We start from the raw sequence: 7,289 nt of genomic DNA on the forward strand, positions 1-7,289 counted from the left end.
CCAGCCGATTTCTGCACATATCTCTTCCTTAAGGAAAAGCTTTCCTAAAATCCTCCTTCAGATCGGTAATATCCTTTCTCTAAGCACTCGGTCTAGGTGGGAGTGTGTGTGTGATGGAGGGAGTCTTTTAAAGAATAACTTTTAAGTGCGAACTTTGGCATCAAACGGATTTAACTCTAATCAATCTATAATGACAAAGCACTTTGGACATGACCTTTCCCAAGGTTACAGAGGAGCAAGTGTTTCACCCCTAAGCGATCATTCCTGTTGTCCTCTATCACTGCATTTATGGAGTCAGTCCTCCATTCTACCTGCCTCAAAATGCAGAGTCATTCATGGGATGCCTAATCGCACAAATATTTATCTCCAGATTTACTGCCCAAATATCAAACATGTAAAAATCAAAGGCCGCCTTAATCTTGGCTTTCAAACCAAGATTGCTTCAGGGAAAGTTGAAAGTTGCTTAACCTCAATTGCTTTCAGCAGGACGCCCTGATTAGTTCATAGACTATCTGCAAGCTGGTGAGGGGTGGGGATCTATTAGTCTACTCACATTATATTTAATGCAGATTAACATTTGCATAAAAATAATTTCTTTTTTTAAAAGTAGGAAAAAACTCATGTTAATGTTTAATTTGCCCCTGTTATATATGTCATTTGAGTCAGATCATTATCATCCATGGCAAATAAGTACCTAATGAGCAGTTTGGGAGGATAAAGTTCGCATGGAGTCATGCATGACAAAGATGGAAAGGTAGGCCCGTCTAGTCCGAAGCATTTTTTCTCGGTTGGGGACACAGAGGACTTGAAAGCCCAATTGCCTCCACCTGTATGGCTCACATTGCTGATTTTCAGAAGGACGGGACTGGGACCCTAGACTCCTAACTTAAATCGGGGCTCTCTTCACTCCCCCCTGCAACTCAATGGTTATGTTGGGATTTTCTAAATTGGAGCATTTAATAGATTGTGAACTACTGAGAAAGAAGAAACAGTCCTTTGCAAGGAATAGCTTTGCATTTTGACCAATTATAGCCATTGAGCTCTATGGAGGATATGTTCCTTTATTTGCCTGCTTTTTACTTCTCAATGCCAGTGATTAGTTAAAATTTCACAAATGCGTGTGAAGTTCATGTGTATAATATTGTGTTCCCTAGTAGCTACTTATACCCAAATTAACCCTTTTGGGGAAAGGCTGTGAGGATAATTCTTAACATAATCATTGACTAGCTTTCACAGATTGTTTGCCTAATTGGTAACTCCTATGATCTATTAACATTGTCTATTCACTTGATTTCCTAACCCAGAGAGGGTATGTAAATAAGGAATGAATTCTTTGTTCTCTCAAAACCTTTTTCTTTTTAATCGGATGACTTGGTTCAGAACAGGCTCAGACAATATAACTTACGTGTAGTCTCCTAAAATACAGACCAAAGACACCCCAATGGATCTTCTAACATCATACAGGAGCCTGGGGAAGGGTGTATAAACATAGATCCTCTGTTACATTACTGTGAAATGCCTAGGAGTAAAGAATCGCAAGGCTTGTGACTTCGAACCTTGCTCTTCCTATGAAATCATAATTTTAGTGAGAATTCTCTTCATTAAACACTCTTCCCATCAGACCGTTGGACGCAATGAGTCATCCAACCATGGTCCCAGATTTGGAGAGACACTGAAAAGAGCAAGAAATCCGCTGATAAGAAACCCTCTGATAACAGAGCCCTGCCATTTCTCTTCAAAAGTTTGTTCTTTGAATCATGGCTGCCTCTCTCACGAATCTACTATCAGGGTACCTATTCCCATGACAGCGGCTTCTCAGGGATGATTACTTTCAGCAGCTTTTATTTTTTTTCCAGGAAATACTTGATGAGCTAACATATGATGTGATATGTTATTTTTCATGTGACATATTTAATATCGTATATAGTATAATCTCATATAAGTATAACTGAAAAAAATTATTGAAATAATACTACATACAGTTCATATGAATCTATTATAGCCTTTTTTTAAATGCTGATTTCAAACCACTAAATTCATATCTTTACATTTTTAGTTTGACAGTTAATTTGACTGATTATTTGATTTGTCATTTAAAAATACTGTTTTGAGCCAAATTAATCTTTTAAAGCCCTGGTAAAAATAATCTGTAGGCCTTGTTTATGATTTTTGGTTTTATCTTGTAAGTCACAAGAAGCTGTTGAAGAGTTATAAGCAAAAAAATGGGGCGATCTTTTGGTATTTTATTTTGTACCCATGAACATTTGAATTAAAGGTAACAAAGAATAACTAAACAGATGACATTTTAATTAATTTTCCCAACCAAAAACGGCCTGATGGAAATTATTGTTAAGTCTGATTTAAATATTTCTCCTTGCAAAAACAATGACCTCAAACTACTCATGATCAGAAACATTCCCCACTTTTTTCCAGCATTATTGAAATTGACACACAATATTTGGTAAGTTTATGGTATACAACGTATTGACTTTTTGCATATATATATTGTGAAAGTTACCACCATAGTGTTAGCAAACACCTTCATCACATCATGTAATACTATTTCTCTTCTGTGGTGAGAACATTTAAGATCTACTCTCTTAGCAGCTTTCAAGTATCTAGTACAGTATTATAAACTGTGATTACTATGCTGTACATTAGAATTTATTCATCTTATAACTGGAAGTCTGTACTCTTTGACCAACATTTCCCCATTCCCCCCACCCCCACCTCCAGAATGGTAACCACTATTCTAGTCTCTGTTTTCCTTTTGGGATTTTAACAGACAATTCTGGCTGTGCCATGGACCATGGCTTGGAGGAGAAGGAAACATCCCAGTGTCCACCATCTTTACAAGAGCCTGGAGCCTCACAGAGCAGCAGAGAGGGATCTGCTTCTCCTCATGACTTAGCCCCGGGTGTCTAGGAAACAATTGGACGGCCAGGGTTTTAAGATGGTGATTTTCACATCAGCAAAGGTCAGATCAAGGAAACAAGGAAGTATGGCAAGGGGGTTATGAAATTAGTCTAATCTTTTGGAGTTGGAGTTCAGAAACTTCAAACTATACAACCTACTGGTATGTAAGCCCCGTGTATCTTGTCCAAATTACTTAGATATTTTAGTCACTCAAGTGTCTGTTCATTCAAGTGTATCAAACAATTACTATGTGTCAAGATTGTGTTAAGTGTCAGGGTTTTAGAGGGATAAGGCAAATTCCTGGCCATGAAAAAGAGTCACATATCTTTCCCTAAAAGAAAATAAATCTTTGTTTTCAGTATTTATTTCCCTTTTGCGCTTCCTATGTACTTAGTAAAACTCAGAAAATCTAGCCTGGCTTTGTTTTACTGACAGGAACCTCTAGTATAAAAAAAAAATTAAAAAAAAAAAGTAAGAAAAAAATAGTACCATGGGAAAGGAGAAACTTGAGAGAACAAATCTGGAGCCACTTGGTTCCAAATGGACCTCCCTATGGAAACTGTGCCTTTAGTTAAAAAACAAAACAAAACAAAACAAAAAACACTTTTGAGGTTCTGTATTTTGTTTTAGAGTTGGCATTCCCTGAATCCTACATCATAATCTTAGTATATGTCTTTTCAGAACATGTTGGGTAACTACTAAAAAAATCAGTTGTTTGCTATCAAGAACTGAAAGATGAATGAAAGACACTTTCCACTATTCATAAACACATCTCTCTAAATGTATTTAAGCCATCAGCAAGTAATGCTGGCAACAGCTGAAACAGGTTTACAAAATACTAGAGGACATACGATAAAGATCTGAGCAGTAACATAGAACAGAAATGAGGGTTATTCAAAGCACACTTTCCCCCAAACTTCAGCACACACAATAACTCCCTCTGTGAGTAGCAGGCTTCGGTGGAAGATCAAAGAACTAACACTTGAGACTCTATCAAGAAATCTGGTCGTTAAAGAGCCAAAAATGTAGATCAGAATCTTCTTTCAGATTAACTCAGGATATGAAGCAGAAGAAACATGGGCAAAATAGCTTTCCAGTGAAGTGAAGAAGAAAACAAGTAAAATGAAAGAAAGCTATAATCTATAGTTCAAAGTTGACACTGAAAATATGGGCACTCAAATATTGTATCTATTACCTGCAGACTGTCTCAGCCCCCACCAAATTGCTGATTATTTGCCCCACCGTCCTGAAAATTATAAAACCACTATAGAAAGTTTAAAGTCTGCCTGAGAAACAAGGAAGTCCTGGAAACTCTTCAATAATCCTGGTAATTATCACCGCAGGGGAACTGGGTTAAATGGCAAACCATTCTTGGGTAGTCAGTATTTCTATATGTGGTTTGTCATACCTAATGAATACTTCTTTTTTGCTTCTTAAATTTGCAAATTAAAACAGTAAAATGAAATGATCTCCAAAGCATTTTTCAACCCTAAGACTTTATGCATTCAAGACTTTGGAAGGATATACCACTTGTTTATTTTATATATATGAAAAAATATTTTCTATATTAAATGATGAAAATAACTTTTTATATGAATAAAATATATATATGAAAAAATTTGTCAGTAAAGAACACACCTAAACTGTAACCTTTCTGATAGAGGCATTGTGAGATGGGTCTCATGGAGTTCTGAATGCTACCACCATCTTAATGGATAATTGATATGTTAAATAAAATCTCCAAATGGGCATTTGACTTCATACAGTCTCTGCTGACAAAGACCATGTCTTTAACCTGAGGAAAATGTAGTTTCCTCCGGATTTATTCTGTGTGTTAGGGCTTGACCTTTCACTTCCTGCCCAGTGACTCAGCATTATTTGGTGCTGGTAAAGAACTTAAACTAGTTTTCACACTAGCTGTTACATAACCCACAAAAATAAAATCTACACCCTTCTTTCTTCCCATGGCATTCTCATAACCTTGCACCTCATTAGCACCCCAAAGACCATTAGGTATGGTCTTTCGCAAGAGTGCATACACCTTGTGTGTACACACACCTGAGGTCCTGTTGATACTCGGTTGCCGTGGTGGTACCCACAAGAGCATTTTTGTGGTAGGTGTTGCTGTTTGCACCAAATCTCTGATTCAAGCTTGACTTACAGACACTAGAACCTAGGAAACACAAATACTCTCCCCGGGACTACGTTGTTTTGTATGTGAAGAGTGCTTCCTAGAAATCTGTGGAGATAATTACCTCTTTGGTAGAAACTTGAGGGGGCCAGTGGGGGCCTTGCTCTGAGAAAGAGTCTACATAGTAAAAAAAAAAAAAAAAAAAAACAAAACAAAACAAAAAACCCATGTGGACGTGCCTGATCATAATAGTTCAAGTTTTGTTAAAATGGTTGCCTTTTGTTATCTAATAATCTTCTCGTGGCTACTCGTGAGAGGGAAACATCGTGGAAGAGACGGAACATTATTTCAAGCATATTAGTTCATGAACATATAATACTTTAGTTTATCTAAAATGTGTGAGTCTTGAAGCCACTGTTCACCTCTCAGTAGGTAGAAATGTAGACTATTGGATGGGAGCCAGTAGCTCCAAGTGCCAGAAGGAAATACTTTTAATGTACTGCATTATTCAGGCCTATAATCTGTTGGATTGTTATATAACATTTCACTTCACTATTTGAAAATGCTTCCAAACCACAGAATGTCTTCAGCATTGCAAATAAGTCACGGTGCCAACATACTTCTGTCGCCCTGTTGAGCCACATTATTAGATGAGTTCTCTCAGCACAAAGTATTTTTTGAGGGACTAGATCCGCTTGGTTGGAAACATCAAACTTTCAATAACATTTTTCACAGGAAAATCCGAGGTCTTCTTTCATGCCTGCATTCAGTCGGTCTACATCTGTGTGGTCAGGCATTTGCTAGGAGCTATAGGGCAGAGTGTAGTGAAGAAAACAAAGACAATGAAGAAGTGGTTCCCATCCTCAAGCTTCTCAAATTCAAGGATAGAAAACAGACACAGAACCATAATTATAAGCTCATGTAATTACGATTATAGGCAAGATCAGTGCAAAGTGCCGTAACGGTAGAGGGGTTAGCCGCTGACTGGTGGAGCCTAAAAGGACTTGAAGAGGTAGAACAGAAGCTCAGAACTGAAATAACGTTGAAGCTGGTCGCAGAAGAGGGATTGATGCTTGCATAATAGAGGGTGCAATATTATAAATTACAGAATCTTAAAAGATTGAAGTACATTAGGAACATTAAGGCGATGGTGATTTATATGGTAATGATGTTTTACAACCTAAAATATGTCAGGGAGGATATGGGAGATGACAGGGAAGGTAGAATGAGTTCTCGGTCTGTGCACCTATGTGCCAGGCAAGAGGGTTGTGCTTATCCCATAAGAAACTGGAAGGCTTTGAAGGTTTTTTTGGGTGGGAAACTAGAGATATGATGATAACTTTATTTTAAAGTGATACTTTTGGAGGTCATATTCAGTAACATGTCATATTAATTTTCAGCTGGACCCACCAGCCTTTGTTTTGAATACTTCCCCTTTTTCCCTGCTCCTTGTGATTCGGGTAGGGCTGGCAAACTCCAAGTCTTCACCTCTCTCCACAATGAGCTTAGGCGCACGGCACAAACTTGCTAATCAAAGTGGCCCACGAGAGACCCTGACCCAAGAGAGTGCGACATAAGCCTTTGGAGGGAGGGAGGGGAGATGGCATCCGTGCTATGGGACATCATGTTGTTTTCTCCAGAATTTCTAGCTGAAAGACTCATGTAAGCCTATGCTCCTTGGCCATCTTTGTCACTCTGGGGCCAGAACCTGCCCGTAGGAGGCCAGTGGTGAGGAAGGCATGGTTGAAGGATAGAGAGAATTACGAGGGCGTCATTTGAACCCCTATCTCTAGCTAAGTTTAAAGTCAACTCTATTCTTTGATTCAATAAATTATTTTTGTTGTTGTTGTTGCTGATTTCATAAACATAGTTTGTGACTGCTGTATTTGCCGTTGAAAATGTTCTCACTAATGCAGAGTTAACGTCTGATAAGAGTGGCAGCCGAGAGAGGTACTGAGCGGAACGACAGTAATCTGGATGAGTGAAGATAAGGGCCCGAACTAAGACAATGGAGCTAAAGAAGAGAGGATCCGTCCAAATGTATGATCCTGAATGAACAAGATTCAGTGAGTTATTAGATGAGAGAGAGAATGAAGAGTGACAGATGTGATCTATAAAACTCCACCATAACATCGAGGCAGGTGAAACGGAGCATTCTTAACTAAAATGAACGAATGAAAAAGCAGGATATGCTTTGGTTCTCCTTAGGGCTCCGTCCAAGGAAATCCATACGGTATATTGA

Source organism: Ursus maritimus, unplaced genomic scaffold (genome assembly GCF_017311325.1).
Source record: "Ursus maritimus isolate PB19 unplaced genomic scaffold, ASM1731132v1 scaffold_34, whole genome shotgun sequence".
In the NCBI taxonomy this organism is placed as follows: Eukaryota; Metazoa; Chordata; class Mammalia; order Carnivora; family Ursidae; genus Ursus; species Ursus maritimus.